The 17480-nt window shown below is 39.4% G+C and overlaps 1 protein-coding gene across 2 annotated transcripts in view; it reads left to right on the top strand.

Moving 5' to 3' along the window:
* Positions 1-9302, top strand: part of LOC124795257 (pre-mRNA-processing factor 19) — a 40237-nt gene extending 30935 nt beyond the window's left edge. The window contains exon 11 of one of the 2 annotated variants that reach the window (XM_047259214.1): positions 8980-9302. The gene's annotated coding sequence lies outside the window, so the exon portion shown is untranslated. Of the gene's footprint in view, positions 1-8969 lie in introns of both variants that reach the window. The other variant, XM_047259205.1, reaches the window with a different exon arrangement.
* Positions 9303-17480: the final 8178 nt, after the last annotated feature.

Raw genomic sequence — 17480 nt, 5'->3', positions numbered from 1 at the left:
ATGTCGAATGGTCACTCACTTCAGGTACCGTTCGAATACTAAAAATGACCGCATTAAGTTTTTGAACAAGATCCTGAACGTGGGCTTTCCATGACAGCTTACTATCTATCGGAACACCTAGAAATTTGAACTGTTCAGTTTCACTAATCGTATGCCCTTTCTGTGAAATTAAAACATCAGGTTTTGTTGAATTGTGTGTTGGAATCTGTAAAAACTGAGTCTTCCTGTGATTTAGTGTTAATTTATTTTCTACATGCCATGAACTTATGTTATGAACTGCACTGTTTGAAACTGAGCCAATGTTGCACACAACATCCTTTACTGCCAAGCTAGTGTCATCAGCAAACAGAAATATTTGAGAGCTACCTGTAATACTAGAGGGCATATCATTTATATAAATAAGAAACACGGATCCCTGCCCCCCCCCCCCCCCCCCCCCCCCCCCCCCCCCAATTGAATGTACTCCACTCAGACCCCACATCAGCCATTATCAACATTGTGAATAATGACCTTTTGCTGCCTGTTGCAAAATTAAGAGGTGAACCAATTGTGAGCTACTCTTCCGTAATGGTCCAACCTCTGGAGTAATATTTTGTGATCAACACAATGAAATGCCTTTGTTAAATCAAAAAAATATGCCAAGTGTTTGAAACCTTCTGTTTAACCCATCCAGAACCTCACAGAGAAAAGAGAATATAGCATTTTCAGTTGTTAAACGACTTCTAAAGCTGAACTGTACATTTGATAGCAAATTGTGTGATATAAAATGATCAATTGTCCTAACGTACACAGCCTTTCCAGTAACTTTTGCAAACACTGATGAGCTGAAATGCTCTGAAGTTAGAGTTAGGGGACCTATAAACAACAACAATTAGAAGTTTAGTTTCACTTAATTCAATTGTCCCTGCACAACATTCAAATATCTGTTCAGTACAGTGCCATGATATGTCTATGGACTCAAATGGAATACTGTTTTCTACGTACATAGCCACTCCCCCACCCCGCAAGGAACTCTTTAAAAAATAGCCAGCTAATCTGTATCCAGGTAAAGGAAGCCTCTGAATTGTCAAATTATTTTATTGGTGCTCTGATATACCAATGATTTCAGAGTCAACATCTATAAGCAGTTCACTAACTTTATTTCTAATAACTCTTATGTTTTGATGAAATATGCTAATTCCTGCTCTACTTGGAAACATTACATCCTCAGAAGGTGAGCCCTTAGTTAGAGGGACTTCCTTTAAGCAGGTATACCTCTCAACTGAATTCAGTTTTAAGAAAGGTGCCGCTCTAACACCAACTACTACAGAAATTTTTCCATGAGTGATCACCACCACCACCACCACCACCACCACCCACTACACTGTCACCTATAAGCTTTGCCAGCCTTCCCTTCCCATACTTATTGAGGTGTAGGCCATGCCTAGCGAATCCTGATCTACTGATAGACCCAACTGGCACCACTGAGATGTGGCCATCAGCACCTTCCCCAGTCCCTAACAGCCGCATCAAGACGAGGCCAATCATGACAGTTGCACGAAATGCACATTAGTGCCACCAGTTTGAGTAGCTATCTTTACCAGGTCACCACCTATATCATATTCCCCGTCCCTATCAGGACTGTTCCCTTCTCCATCCACTATCACTACCTGATACTCCTTTGTAAAATTCCTATGTAACTCCCCTATGCTGTCAGTCACTTGAGCCAACCCTGTACTAGGCTACACAATGCTGGTGACCTGGTACTCACTCCCCAACACTTTCTGCAACTGCTGACCCACACCTCTACTGTGCAAACTACCTAGCAGCAGAACCTCCTTCTTCCTGTTAGACTTTGCAACTGCCCTAGTCCTCCTAACTGCTGAGGATTGCTGCATGATCTCTGCATCTACAGATACACAAGGCTCCTCTCCACTCAACTCTGACAGTTGGTCAAATCTGTTGCATACACTCTAAGTGTCCGAATACCTCCTCTTCCTAGCCGCCTTCTTGCCAACTGCCAATTCCCATTCTGTCCTGCAATGCTGTTTCCACATCTTAGACAGATGTCGGATCAAGTGCTTCCCTCTCTCTGCCATATTGCACTTCAAAAGAATCTGTCTTTTCGAATTGTATAGTATTTTCTTGGACCCATAGCAGACATCGGACCACTGCATTTTTTCATACCTTTTAAGTGTCCAGAACCTCTGCAGGTTTGCTGATGCTCAGTCACTGTTCTTGTAAAAGAGCTTTACCAGCAGCTTGTGACCCTTCATGGAGACAGTCATGTTGGATGTCTCATATGCAAACTGAGGAGCAGCCATGTGCCATGTTCTGTTGGTGTGCATATTCTGACACTTACATTGGTCATTGTGTTTATTTTATTATTTTTCTGTCAGTAATATGCTGTCCAAATTTGACATCATTCTGAGCAGCATTTTAAAACTGGAACTTTCATTATGTGCACAGTGTATTTTGCTTTAAATATCAAAAAGATGTCATTAACATTTGGAGATTGATAACCCAACTTGGCTTCTGCATAGTTATTATAGCCTCATTAAATTTACTTGTTGCCTGTCACAAATGTCTATAACTTTGCCAGAATTACAGTCAGCTGCCTCTTGGTTAAGTCTCGGTGAAGGGGGTAGTAGTCTGCCAGTCGGGCAGAATACATTGTTGCATGCTGCGGACAGTGAAATGAGAATGTAGGCAAGATCCAGTAATTGAACAATTTGTACAACACTCTACTCGAGCACTGCAAGTGTAGTGCCACATAATTATGCTGCACTGGCTGTGGTGGAGAGTTTGTGTGTGATGTTTAGAACTTTGATGAAGAACTTAGTTTCAAAGTGAGAGGTACAAACTATCAAGCAGTTTTAATAAGGTTTGACTGATATGTGTGTAGTAAAAGAGCTAACAATGGGAGGGAGTGTACATGGTATACAGCCCCCGTAAAAAGCTTCTAAAGAAATGGCAGCTATTACAGATTAGGTGTACACAGAACGTAGAAATACTAAACAGAGACATGCTAGATTTAGTATCTAGGCCGCCAGAAGAGCAATGTATGAGACTGTCAGTGACTATCTTAGCAGAATATTATTGTAAAACCTCTCACAAAATCTAAAGAATTTATTATCATGTGTAAAGGGTGTCAGTGGCATGAAAGCTAGTACCCAACCACTCACGAATAACATACCGTAATTGAGCATAGCAAAGCAAAAGCAGAAACGTTGAATTCTGTTTTTAATTATTCCTGAACAAAGGAAGACTCGAGTACTACCACAGTTTAATTAGAGGTAGTGTCAGTGAAATTGAAAAAATCTAAAGTTGCCGAAATTAAACAATGCTACTAGACCCAGTAGAGCCCTGTGAGATTCTATACAGGATTTGAAGACAAGTTTGCTCTGATTTAACCACAGGACACCATAGATCCTTCAAATAAAAAACTGTGCTTAGTCTTAGGAAGGAAACATGAGATCTCATCTGTCGGGGCAGCAGAAATAATTAACAAAACTACTGTCCAATATCATTGACATCCACCTGTTGTAGATTCGTAGAGCATATTCAGAAGTCAAAAGTAATGAGGTATATTGAATAGAACGACCTCCTCCATGCCACCCAGCGGGAATTCCAAAAACAACTATCATGTAAAGCCTGACTCACCATCTTTCTCATGGCATTCTCAAAACTATGGACCAAGGCAGTGAGATGGATACAGTGCTTCCTGACTTCTGAAGAACCGTGACTTAGTATCACACCAGTGCTAACCAGTAAAAGTGTGATCCTACGAGAGACCAAATGAAATTTGTTACAGGATTGAGAATTTCTTCGTAGGGAGGAAGGCGCATGTTATCGTGGATGGAGAGTCATTGGCATATGTAGAAGTAACATAAGGTGTGCCCAGGGAAGTGTACTAGAGGACCCTTGCTGTTCATGTGGCGTGCAACATGAAACCTCAGATTTTTCAAAGATGATGCTGTTATCTATAGCGCAGCAATGATTTAAAAAAGCTGCAAAAATATGCAGTCAGATTTTGAGTTTCAAAGTGGCACAAAGATTGCTAACTTACTTTATTGTTCAGAAATGTAAAATTGTGCTCTCCACAACATGCAAATAAGGGGTAGCAACCTATGACTACAGTATCAATGAATCGCAGTCAGACTCAACTCCTCCAAGTACATGGGTCTAACAATTTTTGGTGGTATGAAAGGAGCAATCACATACGCTTTGTTGTAGGTACAGGAGGTGGTAGATTTTGGTTAATAGATAAAATGCTGGAAAAGAACAGTTGGTCTGTATAGGAGACTACTAATGAAATACTCCATTTGTCAGAAAAGTTCTAGGACAGGTCTTTTTAAAAAATAGAAAATTGCACGTAACAACTAATGATCCTAGCTCCTATCGAAGTAGTCCCCTTGGCTATCTATACACAGTTTCCAACATTTCTGGAGGTCCTGGAAGCAAGCAGGAAATCTTCAACTGCAATGCTTGTAAGCTCATTTGTGACAGCCTATTTGATGTCTGCAGTATCTTGATGAAGCTTTCCTTTCACTTGCCTTTTCACTCGCAGAAACGAGACAAAATCGCGAGGCAAGAGGTCAGGCTAACATGTTGGATGTGGGATGGCAACAACAGAATGTCTGGCCAGATACTCAGAGACTATGAAGCAGTATGGGGTCTTGCCTTGCATTGTCATGCAGTCAGAACCAATCCTGAGAATGCCACAAATCATGGCATGCTTGTCGCAAATGTTTCAAGACTTTGATGTAAAGAGTTTCGTTCACTGTTTGACCTGGAGGAACACGTATGGTGAACTAATCCCATACTATGAAAGAATGTGATCAAAATTGTCTTTGTTCTTGATGATTGTCGTTTCACTTTTTTCAAGCTGGTGATCCAGGACTCTGCCATTCAGCACTTTGATGCTTCGTGTGAGGGTCATACTGATAGCACCAACTTTCATGTCCAGCAGTAATCTTAGACAGAAATGTGGGATCACTTCTTGCTCCATTCAGTAGTTCCACAGAAATTCTTTGTCTTTCCTCTTCTGTTGATGGGTTAGAATGTGATTGGATGAGTTTTGCATTAAGTTTACATTTCCCTAAATCTTTGTGTAAAATTTTATGATGCACATCACGATTCAAATTAAATTCTCTGATAGTGCACACAGTTACATGACAGCCTTTTTGCAATAATTGCCTTACATGCTACACGTTTGCATTGGTATGTGCTGTAGACGGGCAACCAGCTCTGGGATCACCTTGCACTGAATTTCTGCCCTTACGAAACCTTTTGTGCACTCGAAAACATGACTTCTTGAAAGTGTTTCGCCTGTATATGCTTGCTTAGTCATTGCGCATGTTTCACTAAGTGTTTTCTGGACCTTGACACAGAACTTAATGTTCACCCTTTGTTCACAATCAGCATCCATTGTGTCACCGTAACTAAAGCACCAAGAACCCAAACAGTGTGTTGCTAAGCACAGCCCTGCCACATAGCGGGTTTATGCAGACACATGGCCAATGTCACACCAACGGCACACATATACCAGGTAATGTAATAACAGTATTTGTGCCTTTTTAGTATTGCAAACTAAGAAATTAAAAAATACTGTCCTGGAACTTTTCTGGCTAAGGGAGTATGTACATTTCCCATCTTAGAATACTGCTGAAGTGTGTGGAACCCATACCAATAGGCAACAGGGAATATTTAATGTAAACAAGTAAGGGTGGCATGTTTGATCTCAGGTTTGTGTGACCCATGGGAGAGTTCTCAGAAATGCTGAAGCACCTGAATTGGCAGACTCTTCTTCAACTATTCTGCAATAGCGTATTTACAAAGTTTCAAGCACCAGTATTAAGTCAGGAAGGGAGTAATATACTGCAGGCCTGTGGATTTTGCTTCCATAGGAACAAGCTTAGACTAATTCCAGCATGCAGAACACTTTTAAACAGTCATTCTTCCTGTACTACATACCTGAAAGGAACTTGCATATATATACACATCTATGAATTTAAATAAATAAAAAATACGAGGGGCGTTCAGTAAGTAATGCACCATTTCTTTCCTTGGTCAGTTTCAGTTGAAAAAATGTAAAATTTGCTGTGGGACATTGTGATGGAATATTCCTGCTTCAACCCCTATAGTTTCATGAAGTTCCACTGAGTGGTGGCATGATACTTAGCCTTCCAAATGGTGTCTGTAACAGAGATGCATTCCAAGGAGTGAGCCGTCATTGAGTTTCCTTTAGTAGAAAACTGTAGCATCAGAGATATTCATAGGCAATTGCAGAATATCTATGGAGACTTCGCAGTGAACAAAAGCATGGTGTGCCGTTGGGCGAGGTGTCCTCATTGCAAGTATGTTGCACAAACTTGTCCGGTTCCCCCATGAGCTGGCCAGCCACACACAGCTGTGACTCCTGCACTATTGGGACATGCAGACACTCTCATTTGAGATGACTGTAACAGTTCATCACCACAAAAATGCTAATGAACTACTCCTTCTCCATGACAACACAAGGTCTCACAATAGTATGTGCACCTGAGAGCAGCTCACAAAACTTCATAGGACTGTTCTTTCTCATCCACCTTACAGCCCAGATCTTGCACCTTCAGACTTTCATCTGTTTGGCCTATTGGAGGACACAGAAGTGATGCAGGGATGATGGGGAGTTTATTGATGCAGCAAGACGTTGGCTCTGACATCGACCAGTAGAGTGATACCCACCATTGATACCATGTCATCGTACAGGCCCTCCCAGTAAAGGTGGTGTAAAAGGTGGTGTTTAACAGAGATTATGTTGAAAAATATAGTTTGTAGCCAAAAGAGGTGTTTAACAGAGATTATGTTGAAAAATATGGTTTGTAGCCAAAAGAGTCGGGAATAATGCAGTGTATTGGAATCCCAAATAAAACCAACCTGCTTACAGAAAAAAAATGTGTTGCATTACTTCAGTAAAAGAAACTCATTCAGCCCTGGAAAAATCAGATGATGTTAAAATATTGAGAGTAAAAGTGTGTATAGAAGAGGTTGTAGATTTGTTATTACCAGTGCTTTTTCTTGAACATAGAAATTTCAGCTTGAAATATCAACAATGTAGGAGAAAGATAGTTTGCTACTTGCCATAAAGGTGGTTCATTAAGTTACAGACACGCACACCTAAAGGCACTTACATGTTAATTAGCTTGTGGCCACAGCCTTCTTCGGAAACACACACACACACACACACACACACACACACACACGATCATCATCTCCAGGAGCTCAGACCAGATTGCAACTGTCACATACAATGAAAGCAGCACTCTGGGGATGGAAGGGATAGCAGTGCATGGTTGGTTGGGGGGGGGAGGGGGGGGGAGAAGAGCACTGTCTGGCAGAGTGTGCAGGGACTAGGTTGCCAAAAGTGCAACGTTTAGAGGCTGTGGGGCACGGTTTGCCAACAGTTCGACGTTAAGAGGCTGGGGGGCACAGAGGTGGCAAGAAGGGTTTGGGGGGGGGGGGGGGAGCAAATAAGGAGAAGAGTGGGGAAAGATGGGTGGGTGCTTTGACAGAGGGTGGCACACAAGGAGGATTGGAGATAAGAATAGGGCTGTGGTGACGAGAGAGGGGGTAGAGGGTGTGGAGACAGTATGTTACCATAGTTTGAGGCCAGGATAATTTCAGAAGCAGAGAATGCACTGTAAGGTTATCTCCCATATGCACAGTTCAGAAAAGCTGGTTATGGAGGGGGGGATCCAAATAGCTCAGGTAGTGAAGCAGACGTTGAAATCAAGCACATTATGCTCAGCTTTGAGTGTTGGTCCACAGGGCAGTCTATTTTGCTCTTGGCAAGAGTTTGGCGGGGTCATTTATCCTGGTGGACAGGTAGCTGGTACTCGTACCAATATAAAAGGCTATGCAATTAATGCAGCAGAGCTGGTAGATGTTATGGCTGCTTTCACAGGTTGCCTCTGATGAGGTAGGACAAGTCTGTAGCAGGACTGGGTGGGTGGATTAGGGATAGTAGTGTACCCAGCACTTCCTATTCCATTCATGTAACAAGCTTATCTTACCCTACCAGAAGCCGAGCCACATGTGAAAACAACCATGTCATATACCAGGCCTGCTGCAATCATTGCACAGCTTTTTACATTTGTATGACTACCAACCAGGATGAATGGCCACTGCCAAACTGTGGCCAAGAGCAAAGTAGACTACCCTAAGGCAAAAAATGCAGCTGAACATAACATGCCTGATTTCAATGACTGCTTCACACCCTAAGCCATTTGAATCCTCCCTCCACTACCAACTTTTCTGAACTGTGCAGATGGGAGTTATTGTTACAATGCATTTTCTGCTCCCGAAATGATCCCAACTTCAGTGTACGGTAACATACTGTTTCATAGTTTCCACTCTCTCTATATTGTCACCTCAACCTCTTCTCATCTCTCACCCTCTTTGTGCACTGTCCTCTGCTGATATACCTGCCTATCTTTCCCTAATGTTCTCCTTTTTCGCTGTCCGCCGCCCCCCCCCCCCCCCCTCTCCCCACCTGCCCACCTCACAGCCTCCTAACGCTGCAACAGTTGGCGAACTAGTCCCTGCACACTCTGCCAGCCATTGATCTTCTCTTTTCCCAACCTGTACACTGCTATCCCTTCCCCTTCCCTGCCTCCTCCAGATTGCTGCTTCCATTCTACATGGCAGTAGCGTTCAAGTCCAAGCTGCCAGTCATGGCGATCATCTATGTGTGTATGTGCGCGCTCGTGTGCTTGTTTATTTGAATGAATATGTGTACTTCTTTTTCTGTAGAAGGCTGTGGCCAAGAGCTAATGTCTGAGTGTCTTTTAGTTTGTCTGTCTGCAATGTCACATGTTATCTTTATGTTAACTAGCAATCTATCTTTTCCTTGCACTATTAATGTTTTTCTCAGTTATTTTACATTGATATTGTATTATTCCAATATTTATAATTGATACATTTGTACATAAGGAATTACTGTTTAGTATGTTGCAGGTGTACCTGTGTGAATATTCACTTCAACATTTGGAAGCATGACGCTGCAAGTTTGGATGTCCTTAGCAATTAAGGACACTTAACATGCTTCCATCATAGAGAAAGTGACGCAGATTCTGTAGCATATCACGGAAGCACAGAATTTTACAAGCGCGTGCCCGCGCTCTGTGTGTGTGTGTGTGTGTGTGTGTGTGTGTGTGTGTGTGTGTGTGTGTGAGAGAGAGAGAGAGAGAGAGAGATAATGTTGCTTCTTAGGAAATGATCATCCTACTCTTAAAAATCATGACTGTATTATTTGCTATAATAAATAGACTTTTAGACAACATGTTATATCCAGTACTTCATTGTCCAGCATTACACTAAGGACCTTGTAACTCTTATCTGGACATAGTTACAGATAAATAATTGATTTAATATTAGTCAACTTTTTCACAGATAAGGAAACATGAAAAAGACAGTAGGACAATAAAGTCTCACAAATTTTGCTCATAGTGAATGTTGTATATTCACTGGTCATCATGTCTGACAAAGCAACACACCATTATAGTTAAAAGTTTTTCTTCCTGTCACTAACTTTTTTTTTAACTTGACTGATTTATACAATTCTATATGTCGTAGGGCATCTTGCCGTAGAATGTCAGTGGAAGGATAAAAACATTAAAAATAAAACTTGTTGCCAGGTGAACAGAAAATTTGTGGCTCTCTACAGAAGTAAACAGCGTATAACAAAAGTTATTTAAGAGCTACAGTGGTGAGACAGTAGTAAGATGGGCAGCAAAATGTTTGTTAAATATTACATTCCTGTGGCCACTGTTAATGCTTTGGACACAAAAAGTTAAACATTTCTAAATAGAAAAAATTTCGTTTTTATTGTAGCTTCACCATTTTTGTTTCCAAAAACTGAGCATTTTGAAGGATTTTATGTCAAAATCATTTTGTTTTGATGGTTATGAGTGGTAATGTCTCTGTTGTGGAATTTGCTACATAGAGTACTATCTTGAATATTACCACATAATGTTTCCTGGTAACTTAAAAATAAATACAACTATTTTTCTGTAATACAGAAAACCTGACTAATTTTTGTAGTTAGGGGAAGCCTCTTTGTGATCAACCTAACTCAGCCCTCTAACAAACAAGGTAGTACAATGATAAGAGACACAGGAAACCCACTTCAAATTCCTATCTGGTCGGTCTCATTTATATTTTCCATGGTTTTTTCAAATAACTAAAGGAAAATGCTGGGATGGCTCATTTGAAATGGACATGGCTGAACTACTTCCCATTCCTTCCTCCAGTTCAAGCTTGATATCAGGTGTGATGAATCATTTATTAAAATGGTTAACTCTGTTATTAGAAATGCAATTGTCACAGAAAGGCTCCAGGATTACACATAAACTGGAAATGTTAGCTCCAGCTATCTTCCCCACAGAAAACCAAGCATAAAAAGACAGTAGTACGACAAAGTCACATATATTTTGCACATAGTGAAAGGCTGTCATATCCAAATCTGAGGGGCTTCTACAAACACTTTTAGCCAGTTTGTGTACTGAACTGAAAAAGTCTCTGTTTCAAATGATGATGGCAAAGGGAATTGTGTGTAATGATTCGTTTCCAAAGAGTATTGTGTCTGTCTAGAAATTAAGGAAGTATGTGAACTCAGTCTGTAAGAGAAGATTCCTTTGTGTAACACGAATGTTATCTTCTCATGATTATATGGTCTGCTAGGAAATGAACAGTTGATTATGTTAGTTGTTCCTCTTTCAACAGATTTACAACTAAATACTAATATTGATTCCACTAATGACTCAAAATTGTGTACGTTAATTGTGGACATATTACAAAATAAATTGTTATGAATGATTTTGCTGTATAGAAAGTTATATTAACTTGAAGATCTTTAATTCGTTTACACGATGATGTAGTTTGTAATAAGATTGTAATGTACTCAGATATGTAATGCACATAATTATCATGCCCTAATAAGAAAGTGAATAGTTCTTTGCTGCTTTCTTTGTGATGAACAGGCTAACCATGTGCAGTAGGTTAATGTGGACTACTTTAGAACACATCCTGTACTCGAGGATCATTTCTTGGCATAAATCTGTAGTGGGAACAATACTTGTTGCTAGGGACCTGAAATTTAGAAGTTATTTTTGGCAAAATTATCTGTTTTTGGAAAATTTTGAAATGTTTGTAGTTGATTATATGTACAAATATAAGAGATTGCCACGCTATGTGCCTGAAGACGAAGCCTTAGTGTGTTAAAACTGACTGTTAAAAAATTGTGGTTTGGGAAGCTTTTTAAGGGATGTTTGCTTTTGCAAAAACTTCAGTAGTGATGAATCTTTTCACTCATTTCAAAATAAGAAATGAAAGCAACAAGCATGCACAACAAAAAGCATTCAATAACAGCTACCCTGCAACTGCCTGCTTAGGTTGGGAGTGTGTAAACAAGATAGTTCGGGCCGGACCCCTACCAGTATCTGATGCCACCATGGTTCAAAACACCTGTTATGTTAAAGTGTCCCCATTGTACCAAATTTTGAACTTTAGCAAGCAGACAAAAGTATTTGTTTCAAGATGCTAGGTCCCACAGCCAAGACCTAGGTTGCATTATGTCATGTGTATCTTATACAGACCATCTAACCGCCCACCATTGATGCATCATCTATATATTGAGCACACTGATAAGATTATTGTGTTCATGTACTTTTTATTTTTCCAAATTGGGCTTTGCTAGATGATGTGCAGTACCAGTAAGCAAAAATTGGTTATGTTTTCCATATTTATTTGCATAAAATAAAGCTACAATTCCCTGATAAAATGGCTCATCCTGATACAGTTAGCTAGTAGATGCTATTTCATACCAAATTTTACATTTTGAGGCAGAATTCACATATATATTCTCATTTATTGCAAATGTGAACACCCTGATTAAATCTACAAAATTACTTATTTGTTGTAAATTTCCACATTGTCTACATAACGTTTTAATGTGCTCTGGCTGGTTGCTGGATATACGTATATCTATGATCTGATTCCTTTATGTTCTAATATTAACCTTGTAGAGGTTATTTTTGTCCCAGTATTGTATTCATGGGTTTTATTATTTTTTTGAGAAAAGAAAAATGTTGGAAATGATAAAGGAGGTTAATGAATATATGGGGTTGTTCATAAACACCAGAATACTGCACGAAAACTTCAAGGCATATGGAAAAATGACACACAGCAGTAAATAAAGTGTCTCTCCAAGTTTCTGTTCATATCATGCACCCTGGAGTTATTGCAGAATGCATCACTAGGGGCAGGCACGTCAGAACTTAGTTCCCCATTGTTGCGAACCTATAGATAGGCAGTCCAATTAATAGATTTGTAAAGCAGGCTGCCTTTGTTGAGACTTCATTGAACTGCATGCACATGTTGACATTCCATGCACATGTTGATATTCCATCACAATTATTGCCCATATTGAGAACCAATAATGTGAGTTCTAAAAGTTTGGAGAGATGCTCATCGACTGGTATGTGTTTATTTCCTGTGTATCTTGTAGTTTTTGTGCAGTCACCATCTGAATCTCCTGAGGTACTTACAAATAACCGTGTAAATAATGTGAAGCAGTTGTTGAAATATGTAGTTTTTTTGAAGAGGTCTTTGCAGATTGTCACAGAATTAACACCATATATGGTTCTTATAACACACTTCTGTATTCTAAAGGTACTGGCTTCTGAGTTGTTTTAACCCAAAACATGATGCCATAAGTCATTACTGAGTTTAAACGTGCAGAATAAACTAGTTTCTTCATTTTTAACTGTAGCACTGGGTTGTAACTACGGTGACGAGAGCTCTGGGGCAAGTGTCTGTAGTGAAGCCTCCTCCCATTCACATGCACTCTTTGCCATGAATATGTTTGCTGTCTTCTCATCTGTCACAGTGTGGATAAGAGGTCATATGCATATGCAGAGGCAACATCCATATTCTCAAATTACGGAGTCTTAGATGCAATATTTACTTTGTAGTGCTTAAATGATAACTAAAAGTGTAACAATGATGTTGTATTCAGTTCTCTTTTTAAGAGCCTGTAGCACCCCTTTATCTTCCCACATATGTAGACCACATCCAGAGAGCACTACAGCAAGATGATTTGTAGTATCTCTCACTTCAATTTTGAGGACTCATCTATTCATTAACAACAGAAGCACACAATGCAACTTGACTTGTATTTTTTACTAGTGCTTATTTGTCACAAACTGCCATAACATGTCCCACTAAACAAGTGTTTAGAAGTAAAGTAATGTTTTTAAAAGTATTCACAGTGCACAAGGGACAGTGATTGTTACGTTAAAAACAAAAGTGTACCTAACTAAAATAATTGTCTGCAAAAATTCACACAATAGTACTGGAATATAAGTGACACTGACAGGTACTGCCAGTGGGGATTATTGACACAGCTATAGTTACTTCCTCCCATGCTGACACAAATGAATATGTTCTTCTGTACAGTGTGCATCTTGCATCTCTCCAAAGCAGAAAATTTAATATTTTAAAATAGTTTTTTGGTATAAAAGGTATATTAAAAAAATGCTGAAATTGCAGAATAGTTAATCACATAATTTCTGAACATTCGGGAGTATTGGTAAATTGTTCCCAAAATCTCAGGAGAGATTGCTATTGAAGTGTTATCCTACTCTCAAACAGTACACAATTCAGATTTTATCTTTTGTATTATACGCAATGTTGAATAAGACCCAGTAAAGTCTCTCATAGGTGAAAAGTAAAGCATCCGAATTTTTAATGTGAAAACACTCAAAGCTTATTAAATAAAGCCAATGTTATTGATACTCTGTCTTTATTCTTCATGCCTACATATTTATTTCTCGACATAGTCACCTTGGTAATGAATACATTTCTCCCAGTGAGAGACCAGTTTGTTGATATTGTCACTGTAGTATGTTTGACTTTCTTGACAGAGCCACAACCTCACCTTTGCTTGCACACTTCATCACTCTCAGGTGAAGTCCTCGAAGATCTTCTTTAAGTTTCTGAAACAGATGAAAATTGGATTGGGGCCAAGACAGGACTGTACGGATGATGCCAGTGGACCCAAGGCAATGGAATGTTACAGATGTTGCAGCACTCGTGTGTGGTCTTAAATTCCAGGAGAGGGGAACTCTGTGAATTCGAAACTCGATTGCAGCACACTATTTGTTATGGACCAATGTCGTTACGTTACACATGACCATATCACATGCTACAATAGAGCCTTCTGGTGGCAGAGGGCTGCAAATATGTAGATGTGAAGATTGAAGATTTAGAGTGTTAATAATGTTTTTTTTTTTTATTCAAAAAGCTTTTAAGAGTTTTCACATTAAAAAGTTCAGAGGCAATACTTTTCAGCACACCCTTTTATTTTGTTGAAGAATTAATACTTAACTTGCTCAGCTGGAGGTGCTAATTGTTGATGATCAATTTAACACATTGTATTCCTTTACTGCAGGCAATGTGGAGCAAATCTTATGGAGTTGTGTTGCATTCTTAACACTTAATAAATGAATTTCCAACAACCATTACTCTTTTGGAACATGTGTGATTTATTTGTAACTTTATGATTTTTCATTAAGAAAACTTGACTGCAAATGAACTCACTGGGAAATGAAACTGATCTGTTCTGAAACAGTCCTTGTAAAACTAACTAGTGGGGACAATGCCACAGTCCTGTAACCCTGTAGTGGGCTCATGCATTCTTCTTATGTTAGTCGGCATGTGGCGTACGTTGTACGCCGTACCAATCTATCACATAATCTTGTCACTTCAATGGATCCATATTTAAGGAGCACCTCATTTATTGCTATATTATTATTATTATTATTATTATTATTTGTTTAACTGACAATCTTTGCTACAAATGCTGTACTTCTAGTAGAATTATGTATAGGGGCCTATAATAATATAAAACTGTGGTAACATATATTGCGTATATGTTTTATTGTTTAAATTAAATGGTTTCTTTTGTTAAGATTCACAATTTCCAACTTTATTATACTAAACAAAAATGTTGTCATGATATTTTCGTGTTTTGTTTACCTTTTACCAACATTGCAGATTTTTCCTATTTACTCTGCCTGTCTCCTATGAAAAACATCTCATTTGCAAGCCCACTGTTACCTTCATTACAGTCATCTTCAGGATCTTATTCCTGCTCACTTTGTGCATCATGCTCACTACAGTCAACGGCTTCGTCTTGTTCATCAGAACTGCCATCATCCTCATCTAAATACTCTTATTTCAGCATCAGAATCCATATTGGATAACTCATAAAGTTTGTCAGTTCTGACATTTTGTATGCCTTTGTACTTTATAGACCACATACATAAAACCCAGACACAAGACAGTAGCTATATTAGTGAATATAGAGAAACTAAACAGAAGAAATTTTCCAGAACGAGATTTTCACTCTGTAGTAGAGTGTGCACTGATATGAAACTTCCTGGCAGGTTAAAACTGTGTACCGGCCCAAGACTTGAACTCAAGACTTTTGCCTTTCGCAGGCAAGTGCTCTATCAACTGAGCTACCCAAGCACAACTAATGACCTGCCCTCATAACTTCAATTCTGCCAGTACTTCATCTCCTACCTTCCAAACTTAACAGAAGCTCTCCTGCGAGTTCGCAGTCGCTTTAAGATCTGTTCTCGGAATAGAGCGGAAAAGCCTCGTACGAACACGTAATAACACCTAACCGGAGAATATACGTGCTATAACTGAACCAGTGATTCTGACAGGGTTAGTGAAGAGAATAACTTTGACAATGGCAGGAATAGTTACAGAATTAGTGTCAACAAGATTGTTTGTTAGAACGATGAAGGAGACGAAAAGGGGACACCACAGATTATATGGAAGAAAATGACAATCCCAAATTCGTATAGAAATTTTGTACTACTAATTTTTCATCTCATGCTTGAGAAACTGGAGCAAGTGAATGAATTGTGAAACTATTTCCTAACATAAAACTATTTACTTGCACTAGGCCTAACAGGCATTTGATATTGGTACTTTGTAAATTATGTTCTGTCATGTTATTTATATAAATGACGTACATAAAAATGACCATTTGTGCCAAAACAGTCTCACTTATTTGGCGTGTGTTACAACTGCTGCATTATTAGAAAGGCCTATTTCATTTTATCTAACAGACAGTGAGGCCAGTGGTCTTGCTGCAGTGGTAACACCGGTTCCCGTCAGATCACCGAAGTTAATGCGCTGTCGGGCTGGGCTAGCACTCGGATGGTGACCATCCAGTCTGCCGAGTGCTGTTGCCACGTGGAGTGCACGCAGATCTTGTGAGGCAAACTGAGGAGCTATTCGACTGAGAAGTAGCGGCTCCAGTCTCATAAATTGACATACGGCCGGGGGAGCGGTGTGCTGACCACATTCCCCTCCATATCCGCATCCAGTGACGCCTGTGGGCTGAGGATGACATGGCGGACGCTCAGTACCGTTGGGCCTTCCAAGGCCTGTTCGGACAGAGTTTAGTTTAGTTTAACACACAGTGACAAGATAGACATAATCAAATAATAAGCCAAACCAGTTTTGGGTACTGTTCCTTATCAGCAGTTTTTTTCAGTATTAGACAATATTTTGATTTTTCATGTAGTAAAACGTTTGCCGAACTTTGGTGAAGTAATAGGTTCTTTCGCAGAATGGAAAGCACGCCATGTAAAGCTGTAGCAAGATCAGAGACAACTCGTTTATTAAGAACTACATCGAGGAAACATTATTCAAATTGTTAGGAGTAAATCCCAAGTACTTTAATAAGATTTCATTTGCCACTGACAAGGTGCTAATGTATGGAAAGCACTGCAATCCCGTCAGCATTGTGGACTCATTACACGTTTTGAACACGGTCCTGAAACACATGTTGGATGACGATTATTTGATAAATGGACTTTGAGTGGTTTATTCCACGACTTATGATGCTAAAGATACCGTCCATATCATGAAGAAAACTGGTGACGTGGGTTCAATACAGAAAATCCTGAAGCAAGAAACGGAGGGTAAGTAGAAGATCTTGCTTAGAATGCTACAGTGTGTAGTAAGACAATACGACAAAACCATGGAACTTTTTCTGGAGAGAGGCGTCTCTGAAAAACGTACTAGTTACGACAACACTGCAAAAGAGATCGCGACATTTTAGAGCCATTCAAAGGAGCAATAAGAATGCGGCAAGGCGACAAGTTTCCAACAATTCAGTTTGTTTTGTTATGGGTGCACAAAACGAAAAGTCATTGCAATACAGGGCCAGAAGATACGAGGTACATAGGTTTAACCCGGGATCGCTCGCGGCTATTGCTGTTGTGCCAAAGCTCCCATGTTAGATTTTTTCTAAAAAAAATATTTCTTTACATTTTTTGCTGTTGGTTCCATACAGAGTTACAATTAGTAAGTAAATTACTTTTTTATTATTACCAGAACATTATAATTACATATATACATGATGAAACATATAT

This window comes from Schistocerca piceifrons, chromosome 1 (genome assembly GCF_021461385.2).
Source record: "Schistocerca piceifrons isolate TAMUIC-IGC-003096 chromosome 1, iqSchPice1.1, whole genome shotgun sequence".
In the NCBI taxonomy this organism is placed as follows: Eukaryota; Metazoa; Arthropoda; class Insecta; order Orthoptera; family Acrididae; genus Schistocerca; species Schistocerca piceifrons.
Note: the sequence above shows the minus strand (reverse complement) of the source record. Positions and strands in the feature narration are given on the sequence as shown.